The sequence below is a fragment of the Mesoplodon mirus genome, assembly GCF_964341445.2.
Source record: "Mesoplodon mirus genome assembly, chromosome: 8".
NCBI lineage: Eukaryota > Metazoa > Chordata > Mammalia > Artiodactyla > Ziphiidae > Mesoplodon > Mesoplodon mirus.
Genome location: NC_138984.1, coordinates 44,649,230 through 44,663,534, shown reverse-complemented (window position 1 = coordinate 44,663,534; position 14,305 = coordinate 44,649,230).

Below are 14,305 nucleotides of genomic sequence, written 5' to 3'. Positions count from 1 at the left end.
CTCCTTGGCTTGCAGATGGCTAACTTCTCCCTGTGTCTTCACATGATCTTCCTTCTGTGTCTGTGTCTTAATCTCTTCTTATAAGGAGACCAATCGGATTGAATTAGGGCCCACCTGTAAGACCTCATTTTCACTTAATTACCTCTTTAAAGGCCCTATCTCCAAATACACTCACATTTTGAGGTACTAGGGTTTAGGAATTCAACATACGAATTTTTTTTGGCGGGGGGACAAAATTCAGCCCTGTAAAAAACTAATAAACAGAAATCTCAATTAAATACAGTCAGGAGACCAGAAGGGGGAGCTCTCATGCCCTACCGTAGCCCAACAGGAAGAAGAAAGACTCCTTCTTTCATGGTAAGCAACCAGCCTATGACAGTCATGACTCAGCCAATGAAAAGCCATGGGCTCTTTGTTTACTATACCTCCCCCCAACTTCTTTTTCCACTCTGTAAAAGAGTTCTCTGCAGTTTTGTGGGCACTTGCACCTGGCTCACCATGGTTGCACACTGTGAATTGCAATTCTTTGTTGATCCCAAATAAACCCATTTTTGCTGGAGAAATAACTAGCAGTCTATTTGTTTTAGGTCAACAGTCCATAGCACCATTTATGTTTATTTTTAAAAAATCAAATACAGCCATTTTTATGTTTTACAAAATAAATGTCAAAATACCAGCATTACAAATAACATCACAGCTTTATTTTCATGATATAATGAATTCAGTTACTTAATTCTATGATGGATAGATAGAGTTTCCATTTTAGGGGCCCCCCTAGGAGGGTCTTGGAGGCTACCAACTTAATTTTTTTTTTTAAATAAGGAGGTCTTAGTTTTTATTTTACTGTGCACTTAACTGCTGCCCGACTGCTTCACCCTGCCCCTGACTGCATGTTCTCAACACATAGAAAACTTTGCATGAAAAGCTGGTAAATGGTAATTAAAGGACTTCAGTAAAAGAGAAGAGAAAGAGAAGAAATCTTTGGTTTGGGTTTCACTGGGCTGACTGAAAAGAGAAAACCCAAACAGCCCTTTCTCTCTTTGGGAAGTTCTGCAAGAAACAAGCCCAGCGGATCCGAATGAGCTCAAAGGAAAAACACAGGCTAAGACCAGTAGAAACCGGACAAGAACCCCTTAGCTAAGCTCTGGTCTGATAAGGCCACTTCCCAGCCAGGAAGCTCATATGGTTACAGACGGACCGGGCGTCTCCAGTCCCCCACTCAATTACGCATAAACTTGCCCTGTAGCATCAGAGCAGGGCTCTTCCCAGTCTGCATCCTGCTGTGCCAGTCCACATGCCTCACCTCCTGCCTCTTACCTCTCCGCGGAGTGAACACTCCCCAGCTTCTGCTTCGGAGTTTCTCATTTTATGCCTATTTCAGGAGGCTGCTGCGGGGGTGGGGGGTGGGGGGCAGTGCCCTTGTTTCCAGTTGGTTGATTGATTTATCAGACTTTATAGACTCCCCATACTACTCCTTGGCCGAGTCCTTTTCAGCTCTCTGAGTCTGTAATTCATTCTATAAATGTGGTTGTTCATCAAGATGATCTCTTTGATTCCTCTTCACCCTAATGTTATATGAGTCTATTCTTAAGTTTCAGACTTTAATGCAGATTTTTAAAAAAATCCCATGTATAGTTACAAAAGAAACTTAATATAGATGCCTTTGTGTAACAGATAGACGGAGAAAAGGTACCCCTTTCTTCCTGGGGTTTTAAGCTTTTTTATTTTATTTTATTTTATTTTATTTTATTTATTTTTTTTGCAGTATGTGGGCCTCGCGCTGTTGTGGCCTCTCCCGTTGTGGAGCACAGGCTCTGGACGCGCAGGCTCAACGGCCATGGCTCACGGGCCCAGCCGCTCCGCGGCATGTGGGATCTTCCCGGACCGGGGCACGAACCCATGTCCCCTGCATCAGCAGGCGGGCTCTCAACCACTGCGCCACCAGGGAAGCCCTAAGCTTATTCTAGATAGAAAATGTAAGCTTACCTCAACTATGGGTCTTTAGCTTGCTCCTCGGCTCTGTCTTGAGCCACTCTTGTTTATGGAGGCAACTCTGAGATCACTGCCGAAACATTCTCCTCAGTGACATTGGCAGGTTCACCACCAATTATCAGGCTAAATAACACACATATAATTCTGAATGACATAATTAAAAATTAAAAATGACTATCTGTAAGATGGCATTATCAGCAATGCTTTGCTTTTTAAAATTAGAATTGCTAATGAATTGTTTTCTAATGCTCTTTTGTACTGTCCTATGGATATTTTCCTAAGATATTCACATTTGCAAAATGCCTTTGTACTGTTTTCTCCTCTCGCCCACTCACTGCCCACACATACCTGGCCTCCTACTCCCTGCTAACTCATGGGCCCAGCCTCTGCCCACACACACACTCAGCGACCTGGCACCTACTATCGACCCTCTCCTTTGTTCTCCCACAAACCCACCCACTCATCTGCTTTCCTTTACACAGGTGGACATATTCCTACTCCTACTGCTCAGCAGCCAAAACACAATAATGGCTTAAGGGTGGGGAAAGAATAATTTTTCCAACGACCATTATGTGTTTTTTAATTAACAAGCTCTATCCACACATAAATAGTCAATAAACAGTTCTTTTATTCTTAAATTGGCTGTGAATTATGCCAGAGCAACTCCAGAGCCAACACAAGGGTCAGCCCACTCATCAAAGCACTGCCAAGGCCTCCTCTTGGGGAGGCTGGCCCCCGAGGAGGTGGGGAGGCCAGTCTTCGCTCCTTGTGTGTATTTTTTTTTTTTTTTTTTGCGGTACGCGGGCCTCTTACTGTTGTGGCCTCTCCCACTGCGGAGCACAGGCTCCGGACGCACAGCCTCAGCAGCCATGGCTCATGGGCCCAGCCGCTCCACGGCATGTGGGATCTTCCCGGACCGGGGCACGAACCCTTGTGCCCTGCATCGGCAGGCGGACTCTCAACCACTGTGCCACCAGGGAAGCCCATTACTCTTTAGTTTGAACATAACAACTTTTCTCTTTAAATTTCCACAATGCTGGCTCTACTCTCTTATTCATTTATCACTTTCTCTCTTGTATCATATTTAATCTTAGAGCTCATCATGACTCATAAGGACTTTTAAGTATATGATTTAACTTTATGTCCTCACACTAAGCAAAGACCCTTACATTAAAAAAACTCCTTGGGGGCTTCCCTGGTGGCGCAAGTGGTTGAGAGTCCGCCTGCCGGTGCAGGGGACGCGGGTTCGTGCCCCGGTCTGGGAGGATCCCACATGCCGCGGAGCGGCTGCGCCCGTGAGCCGTGGCCGCTGAGCCTGCGCGTCCGGAGCCTGTGCGCCGCAACGGGAGAGGCCACAGCAGTGCGAAGCCCGCGTACCGCAAAAAAAAAAAAAAAAAAAAAAAAAAAAACTCCTTGGGACTTCCCTGGTGGTCCAATGGGTAGGATTCTGAGCTCCCAATGCAGGGGGCCCGGATTCGGTCAGGGAACTAGATCCCACATGCATGCTGCAACTAAGAAGTCTGCATGCCGCAACTAAGAAGCCCGCATGCCGCAACTAAAAGATCCCGCATGCTGCAACGAAGACCCTGCATGCTGCAACTAAGACCCGGCGCAGCCAAAATAAATAAACAAATAAATATTTTTTAAAAATGACCTCACATAGAAAGATGCAAGCAAAGTATAAAAAGTAAGAAACAAATACCTCCTAGCCCATTCCACAGTTACAGTGGTGATATGACTGCCACCAAGTTTCTAGTTGTGAACTTCTAGCTAAAGATGGTGCAACGAACAGAGGCATATATCTCCTCTTAGTAGAGATCAGAAGAGGGGTTATGAATAGATGCAAGATTTCAATAAATATTTGGTAGAAAGAGAATGGGGGAACGTTAAGTGGCCCAATGGGAGATGAAGTCAGAATCTAAAGTGTGTGCAGTGGGGCATGCTGAAGATAAGAAAGATACTTCACCTTGAAGAACCTGAAAGAGGCTCAGGACTTGGAGTCACCACATTTGGCAGAAAGTGAGGGTAAGATGTGCGGTGTAAAGCAAAAGTTGAAAGCTTATATATGGAACAGTCACCTACTCTTATACCCCCAGGCACAGAAAATCAGCAGCCAGCCTACTCCTTTTTGGAGGGTGAGGAGGGAGATTTATTCCTGGAGATACTCAGCAGGAAAGGCCTGGGCATCAGAGAAATCAGGTCTACAGAAGACATGGAGGGACTTCCCTGGTGGCACAGTGGTTAAGAATCTGCCAACCAATGCAGGGGACACAGGTTAGATCTCTGGTCTGGGAAGATCCCACGTGCCACGGAGCAACAAAGCCTATGCGCCACAACTACTGAGCCTGTGCTCTAGAGCCCGCAAGCCACAACTACTGAAGCCTGAGCACCTAGAAACCTGTGCTCCGCAACAAGAGAAGCCACCGCAATGAGAAGCTCACGCACCGCAACGAAGAGTAGCCCCCACTCACTGCAACTAGAGAAAGCCCGCGCACAGCAACGAAGACCCAATGCAGCCACAAAAATAAATAAATAAATAAAAGTTTTTTTAAAGAAAAGGGAAGACATGGATAAGGCATGGGGATATAAACAGCAAAATGAATTCGAGATCTGCATTGGCTGGATCATCTGTGCCCTCTCCACTGCCACACAATCAAAGCACTGTTAATCAGGAAACTAACCCCTAGGCCAAGCTTCTTCAAACTGTGGGTTATGAAATAGTTATGATTAGTGGATTATGAAATCACTTTAATGGGTCATAACGAACACTGTCATTGGTTGGTTTCCCTAGGAAGCAGATTCTGAGACAGAACTGAGAGTTCAGAATATTCACTAAGGTGAGACTTTGGGATCAAAACCTGTAGAAGGAAACAGAATTGGACAAAAGATGAAGTAGAGCTGTGATTCAAGGCCCATTGACCTCTTTGGCCAAGCCCATGGGGAATACTGAAGCTAGAATGGCTCTTCAGAATTGTCCCAAGTCAGGTCAAGGTAGCCAGGCCTTTATCCCATTTATCTTTGATTTGGTGATGAGGTCTTTAAAGAGGTGATTAAGTTAAAATGAAGCCCTCAGGGTAGAGCCCTAATCCAATGTGACTGGCATTCTTTTTTTTTCTTTTTCTTTTTCTTTTTTTTTTTTTTTTTTTGTGGTACGCGGGCCTCTCACTGTTGTGGCCTCTCCCGCTGCGGAGCACAGGCTCTGGACGCGCAGGCTCAGCGGCCATGGCTCACGGGCCCAGCCGCTCCGTGAAATGTGGGATCCTCCCGGACCGGGGCACGAACCCGTGTCCCCTGCATTGGCAGGCGGACACTTGACTGGCATTCTTATAAGAAGAGAAAGAAACATCAGGGTCATTGCATAAAGAAGAGGCCATGTGAGGACACAGTGAGAAGATGGCCATCTGCAAGCCAAGGAGAGAGGTCTCAGGAGAAAACAAACTGCTGACATCTTAATCTTGGACTTCTAACCTCCAGAACAGAGAGAAAATAAATTTCTGTTGTTTAAGGCACCCAGTCCACAGTATTTTACTGTGGCAGCCCTAGGAAATTAATACATCGTCCCTCATTGGATGTGGCCATCCCAGGAAGTGTGACCTGGGGCATGGCAACTCTCTGAACTGAGGGAATCCCTGGAGGGGCTGACAGCTGAAGACTGCCCACCAGCAGTGCTCAGCGACTGGGGCAACCTGACTTTCATTGCAGAGAATATGACTGGTACATCACAAGGTCTGTCACAAACATTAAAAAAAATAAAATTCAATAGACTAAATAGAAAATATCTGAGTGTACTATATTTAGAAAAGTTAAATATTGTTTCATGAAACTTTTTTGCATATACACATATACATATGTGTACATATGTGTGTGTGTGTGTGGACTGGACATGATGGAAAATAATTTCTTTCTGTCAAAAATGTTTAAAAGTCACTTCCCTACGCAAGAGATTAGAGGAATGTTTTTCAAAAAAGCTAAACTGACTCAGAGAAGAAACAAAATGTTTTCTCCACCATCCAAAAGTGAACCGTCACCTTGTAAACACCATCCACACTCACAGAGTTCCTCATCAGCTTTTTTAGCATGCTGTTCTTAAATATGAACAGACAAAAAAAGACCACCAGGTATATAAGGCAAACTCTAACCTAAAAAAGAGGACTCATTATGATAAACAGAAAATAGAATACAAGAGAAAATGATAGAGAACAGAAAAATACTGTTTATATACTAATTTATAGCCTCAAAAAATTATGAGAAGATTTGTATATGTAAAATAAAGGCAGAATGCTATGATAAAAAGAACTTTAAGAAAAAAACAAGAGAGGGCTCTTGGAAATTAAAAATATAATAATAAAACTTCAGTAGAAGAATTGGAAGATAAAATCAAGGAAATCTGAAAATAGAACCAAAAGATCAGTAGATGAACAGTAAGAAAGAAAAGATATGAGATTTAGAGACTCAATCCAATAGGTACAATATCTGACTAGAAGGAGCTCTAGAAAGAGAAGAAATGGAGGGAAAATTATCCAAGAAAAGTTTCCAGAACAGGAAGGCATAAGTCTGAAAATTGAAAGTGGCTACCAACTACTCAGCACAACTAAAAAAGGGCACATCACTGAGAAATAAATGTCAGACCACTGGGAATAATGAAAGAATCTCAAAGACGTCCAGAAAAAGAAAACAAATGAGTCTTATACTAAAAAGTAGGAATCAGAATGCATCAGGTTTCACAACTACAATAGCAATGGACTCAAAAAAGCAAAGGAGCAATGCCTTATGAATTATGAAGGATAATTTTTTAACCTAGAATGCAACACCCAGCCGAATTATCAATAAAGTGTGAGGGCAGAATAAAGATATTTCAAACATAGAAGAATTCAGAAAATTTACCTCTCATGTGTCTTTTGTAGGAAGCTACTGCAGGATATGATCTAGAAAAATAAGGGGGGAAGACAAGAAAGAGAAAGACATCGGATGCAAAAAAAAAAAAATCAAAGAAGAGCCATCACATTGGGAATCCACATGATCATTGTGTCATTGTGAAGGTGATTTGAGCACAGCAGCTCTGCAAGAAGCCTAGAGAGCAGCAAGTTCAGACTGATGCAAGAGGACGCAGGGCTTCAGGAAGCAGGTCCCCAAGAAAATTGAGAAATTTACAGAATGCGTAAATGAATGTATTGAGCGATCTGCATTTCTGTAAGAGAATAGGGAATTTTTTGACAGGTACATAGAAAAGCAAGCATACAAATAAAATGAGATGATCAATTCCAGGGAAATCAAACTTGTCCTGAGAAAGGTAATATAATCATAGGATATTACATGCCTCAGCCTTAAATAATATTTACATTATCTTAATTATATAAAACCGAATAGTGACCTGAAAAAAGCATTGTGATATAACTATACTGGGAGAATGAGAGGAGGGTATAAGAAGCTAAATCCATATCTTCCATAGAAGAGAGTCCTAGATAATATCTGGAACTTTGAAAAACCAAGAAATAGCATTAGAAATGTGGAGATAAATACCAGAAGAAACGGCTGAAAGTTGAGTGTGGTTGCTTTGGGGATGGAATTAGAACTAGAACTTGCAGATTGTGCAGGGAAAGGGGCTGCTCTTTTTCTGTTGGATTTTGAAGAGAGATTTGGTTTTTTAAACACTGTACATTTATAACTTAGATGAAAATATAAACAATTTCAGAAAGAAAAATGATAATATAGGCATATCATTTTTCAGATATGGAGGCAACCATCTTTAAAGCTACAGGAAGTCACAGGGACGTAAGGAACATGTAGGGAATATAGTAATATTTTAACAACTTTGGTGATGGATGGTAACTGGACTTATTGTGGTGATTATTTCAAAATGTATAAAATATCAAATAATATTGTATGTTAAGTATAACTTAATAAAAAAAAGCTAAAGGGAAAATTTTGAGTTTTTTCTGGGGGTGGGGGTTGGAACAGAACTGGAGTTGAGCTTCACTGTAAGCACTATTAAACCATTTGATTTTGTAGACTTGTGACGACCTTACATTGAATAAACTTTTAAAATGAAAAATAAAAACAGTTAATTTGCAGGAATTAATTCAGTCACATAGACACTTAGGAAGGGCTTTGAATTTTAGCTCTGCTGCTTGCAGGTTCCTAATCTTTAAAATCTTTAACATCTTCCTTACAAAGTGTAAGGAGTTGGTGAGAAAAAACATCTGGAAGCTCCTGGCGGGTTGAAAATGATCAATATAGGGCCTCCCTGGTGGCGCAGTGGTTAAGAATCCACCTGCCATTGCAGGAGACATGGGTTCGAGCCCTGGTCCAGGAAAATCCCACATGCTGTGGAGCAACTAAGCCCGTGCACCACAACTACTGGAGCCTGCGCTCTAGAGCCCACGCTCCACAACAAGAGAAGCCACCACAACAAGAAGTCCGCGCACCGCAACGAAGAGTAGCCCCCTCTTGCCGCAACTAGAGAAAGCCCGAGCACAGCAACGAAGACCCAGTGCAGCCAAAAATAAACAAATAAAATAAATTTAAAAAAAGAAAAGATTGGGCTTTCCTGGTGGCGCAGTGGTTGAGAGTCCGCCTGCCGATGCAGGGAACACGGGTTCGTGCCCCGGTCCGGGAAGATCCCACATGCCACGGAGCGGCTGGGTCTGTGAGCCATGGCCGCTAAGCCTGCGTGTCCGGAGCCTGTGCTCCGCAACGGGAGAGGCCACAACAGTGAGAGGCCCACGTACCGCAAAAAAAAAAAAAAAGAAAAAAAAGAAAAGATTAAAAAAAAAAGAAAATGATCAATATAGGTTCCCTTCTTTCCTCTTACAGATAAAAAAAACCAAGACACTAGTTTTCAGCAGTATAAACTCATTCTTTGAAACCCTTCTTTGCTTGGACTCACAAGGACCCTCCCATTACACTTTGGATATAAAAGGAATACTTAGTGTGCACATATATAATGAAGGCATTAAAAAAAGTATCCTGTGTGAAATAAGAAATGCCCTTTGTGTAATCTGGCTAGCTTTGCAATGAATCTAATTTTTTCAACAATAAAGTGCAATACATAGTTTACTCACTTGACTTTACTCGAGCCTTACTGATTTTTGAATAAGTTCCAGATTCAAATTTTATCTAATAGTAATTAGAATCAATCTATCCATTGTGGAATCCCATTAAAGCTGGGCTGTGGGGAATGGGTCAGGAATGGGGGGTTGAGAAATTGATCCCCATATTTCTTAGGGTAGGCGGACCCCCTGAATCAGCAGCCTCTGGCCAAGAACAGCCTAACTGTTTTATACAGTACTGTATGATTATTATGAGTTTTCTTTGAGTGCCCTGCTATGAGAAAGGTGGGGAAGCAATGTCTTACCCAGGTGCCATAAAAATCCATTATAAGGAATGACAGCTATTTAGATAAAGTCTGAAAAAAGTTGCTTCCTTATTAAATTTATAAAAATAGTTAAATTTGCATGCCTTTAGATGATTTTTTGATGTCTCCCAAATCTGAATGGAAATTATGTAACATTAGGTTTATGTATTACTTTGGATTACTAAATTCAGCTTCAAGTAACTTAACAGAGACCCCCAGATGGTTGTTTAACAATTAGATTACTCCCTCCTGTAAAAAGAAATCTGGAGAAAGTAGCCCAGGGCTAGCACGGTGGCTTCATAATCATCAAAAATCCTGCTGTTTTATTGCTAAGGCTCAGGGAATGTAAGCCAGTACATCCACACCCCTAAGAGCAGGATGGAGGAGGAGAAGGGAAGACTTTCCAGAAGTCACTATCCTACTCCCATTTAGGTCTCCTTGTGAGGAATTTAGTCACATGACCAATAGCTGCAAGCTTGGTAGCAAGCTGTGGTCTTTTAGGTAGGTAACAATATGTCCAGCTTGAGACAGGAGTTTCATTACTTTGACAGAGGAGAATGAATATTTGATAGGCAAAAAGCAATCTTTACATGTTTTAGTAACTGCTGTGTAATTCATTTCAAACAAAAATAATCTGTCGATTTGTTATTTTATATATACTGCTGGAAAAGCTGACATAAGCATTAAGTAAGACTAATTAGCAAGTTCATTATCTGAAGTTTTGATTACATATTTATGTTGGATTTAATAATTCATGATTAAGGGAGTGTAGCTAGGAGGTAAAATTCAGATTCTGAAGCAGACTGCTGGCTTCCATTTATTATTATTTATTATTGTGTGACCTTAAGAAAACTGCTTCAGTGCTCTGTGCCTTAGTTTCCTTTTTCGTAAGGTGGAGATAAAAATAATAGTACCTATTTAATAGGGTTTTGGAAGATTAAATGAGCTAATACATGTAATGTACTTAAAATAGTCTCTGGCATATATAATAAGTTCTCAAAAATGTTAGCTATTCATATATCTTTTACTTAAATTATAATCTTTTCCTTTAAAATCATAGGTAGCTGTGACAATCTGATTCTCTATTAAGAATTTCCAGGTATGCAATATTTTCCTGGTTTTGTATTGGTAGATAACTTTAAAATGATCCGTGGAGTCAAACCATAGGGCTTTACTTGAGCTAATAAATGTTCTGTTCCACAGTAGCATTATGAAAGGAAAGGAGTTAGACCCTGGTAGAACTGAACAATAACTGGTTTGTCTCTTTTTCTCTCCCTTTCTCCCACTTCCTCCTTTAATAGACTGTACTGATTACGTCACCGCCTCTCCTCTCCCTGCCACAGCCTGACCGTCTCCTGCTGCCCCAGGCTGTACAGGTTCTTGGTATCTTTACCCCCAGCACTGCAGCATGCCTTGCCCATCCATAGTCATGACCAGTCGTGTTCCCTAATCATTTCTGGTGGTTCAAAATGATAAACTGCCCAGATTGGGGGAGAAATGTCACTTTCATGTGTTTTTCTATTATTTTCTGTTGTTTCTTTTCCAGGTTTTCTCCAAACATCTCCGCAAGTATGAGAGGATCTATTTTCCTTTTAGAAAAGCAATATTTAAGTGAAATTCGATTATTAATGGCATTACAACTATAGCTAAAAGACTCTCACACCTTTTAAAAATAACAAAATTTACATTAAGGAAATTTTAGAAAAAATAAAAAATTCACATTTCCATTAACATGTGGCTTTCATCTTTGGACCTAAGGCAACTGCTTCAGTTGTCACCGTTTCCTTTCTAGAGAGAGGGTAAATAAGGGATGGAGAATATGTGTCTCATCACATTTCTGGGCAAAATTGGGACGTTGTACACATTTCTTCTGCTCATATTCTATTGGTAAGAACCTAGTCACATGGCAATACCTAGCTTCAAGGGAGGCTGGGAAATGTGCTCCGTAGCTGGGACCAGCTAAAACTGGAGGTGGGGTTTCTATTATCGAAAGGAGAAAAGAGAGAACAAATGTGCAGAGTGTTAGCAGTCTTTGCCACACAAATGTTGATCACATAGTTGCAATATAGTAAAAGCAATTTTATTTTGCTTTTTACTTAACATTATATCAAAAGCTTTTTTTTCACGTTACTACATGGTCTTCATAATTATAAAGCAATGGCTTTATGATAATTGTGTGTATAATCAATAAATTCTTTGACCCTTCCTATTACTGAAAATGAAGATTCTTTTCAGTTCTTTACAATGTCACAATAGATCTTTCCATAAGTATTATTTTTTTTCATCTTGAGATGATTCCCTTAGGATAAATTCCCAGAACTAGGATTACTAGGTCAAAGGGTGTGTGAACAGTTTATGCTTCTTAATGTTTTTGTTACAAATTGGTTTCTGAGAAGGCAGTACCAATTTGTTCCCAAAGGAAATCCGCACATTTTTCTATGAATGTGGGGAGGAAGACATATTCACATATCCTTGTAGGTAGAATATTTTCAATTTTCAGGATCTGGCTGGAATGATCAGGAAACACAAGACTTGGGTTTGAGTCTTATTCTGCCACTTCCTAGTTATATAGCTGTAGGCAAGTTCTTACTCTCCCTGTGCCTCAGATTCGTTACTTTAAAATTGAGCATAAAAATTCCCTCATCAGGTTGTGTGGTAATCTTTAAGGTTGTTGACAAATATTGTTTTATTATCTGCTTTATCTGTTTTATCATCATGCACAGGTGAAAATGCAATTTCATGTTCCATTGATGAGAGATACAGCCAAGTGACTTGCTTTAGCCAGTGAAATGGAAGCAAAAGTAACATGTGTCATCTCCAGGCATACATTTTAAGGATCTGTGTGTTATATGCCACATTCTTTTTTCCCTATGCCGTGTGATCGGAAATACTTCAGATCATACCAGCTCTTTAAATGAGTCTTAGAGTAAGGATGGCACAGAGCAAAGCATTAAGCCAACCTGTGTTGGATATGTGAATTTAGTAAGAAATAAATCTTCAGGTTTTTTTTTAAGCCACTGAGACTTTGACATTGTCTTTTATTGCAGCATAACCTAGCCTATCCTGACTGCTGAAAGTTTTCTCAGGATTAATAAAATAATATGAATGAGATGTTGGACCAATGGTAGAGGCTCAATATATATCCTTTTTGATAATAATTACTACCATTCATTCAATGCCCTCTCCTTGCCAGGTATTTTTATATATTGTCTCTAATCTTCAGCACAACCCTGCGTATTATAAAACCCTCCATTTATAAAGGAGAAAAGCAAAGCTTGGAATGATTAGTATTTTGCCTAACATCATCCAGCAGAGCTGGGATTCAAACCTGCTGTGTTTCTTTCCATCTTTATATCTTTTCTTTGTTTTTGGAAGTTTATGGCATTATTTTTTATTATTTACATCATTATGTGAATTTTTTAACATTTGTTTTCTAAACTTCATATTTATTCCTGCAGTAAAACCTCTATTTTCTCAAACTTGCTGGAAGATAAACAGAAATTGACTCAACGGTACAGTAGCTTGCTATTCAAGCCCCTGCTTGTTCCGCAGAAGAAACCACATGAACTCAGGTACCTTTTACATTTTTCTCGGCTTGAATATACCTGAGAGCAGTTAAGATTTATATGCTTATAAAAAGTAAAAAATGGTTTCAAAATTGGAGTGGAATGAGTCAGATTAGAATGAGTCAGATTAAGTAAATTCTCAAACCAAACACTTGCTGATTCTCTCCCTCTCTTTCTGTCTTTTAACAACTTTATTAGGATATAATTCACATACCATTCAATTCAACCACTTAAAGTTACAATTCAATGGCTTTTAGTATTGTCACAGAGTTGTGTATTCATCACCCCAATCAATTTTAGAGTATTTTCATTACCTCAGAGAGAAATCCCACACCCCTTAGCCATCACTTGAATCTCTCCATCCACCCCTCACCTCACCCCCCAGGCCTAGACAGTTACTAATTTAATTTCTGGACTCTGTCTCTTTTTTACAGTAGCTCCCAGAATTTCAGTTTCCCTCCATCCACAAATGGTTCTCCCCCCATCCCACCACTCTAGCCCCACACCCAACTCTGCAAAGCTTTGTTCAATTATTTTTAATTCAAAGCTTAAATTATAAAGTATCTGGTGTAAGAAACTAATTTCTTTTTTACTTTACTAAAAACTTAGGATTTCCTTGCGATGTATCAATATTACTAGAGGTTTAAAAAATATATGATTTTTTTTAAAGCTCTCATCTGTTCATGACCTGATTATCTAGTTTGTAGAGGTTTCAAACTTTTTCTTCTCTTCCATTGTTCTCTTATGAGACATTTCACAGCTTGTTAGTACCTCTGACTCATTATATAAAGTGGTCAAATAGGTGAGATTAAATTAAAATTACTCTCCTATGACTCTGCTATTTTTAAAGTGTTGGTTAGGAGAAGGCAAAAATTGAAATCAACGGTTCAAAAGGGTACAGTAGTCCCCCTTACCCACGGTTATGCTTTCTGTGGTTACCGGCAGTCAACCATATCCAAAAATATTAAATTTAAAAAATATTAATATTAAATATTAAATTAAAAATATTAAATTAAATTCCAGAAATAAACAATTCATAAGTTTTCAACTGTGTGCCATTCTGAGTAGTGTGACACAATCTCTCATCGTCCAGCTCCATCCTGCCCGGGATGTGAATCATCCCTTTGTTCAGCGCGTCCCTCCCGTTAGTCACTTAGTAGCCATCTGGGTTATCAGGTCAACAACTGCGGTACTGCAGTGCTTGTGTTCAAGTAAGCCTTTATTTATTTAATGGCCCTAAAGCGCGAAAGTAGTGATGCCAGCAATTCGAATATGCCAAAGAGAAGCCGTAAAGTGCTCCTTTTAAGTGAAAAGGTGAGAGTTCTCTACTTAAAAAGGAAAGAAAAAAATCATATGCCAAGGGTGCTAAGATCTATGGGAAGAATGAATCTTC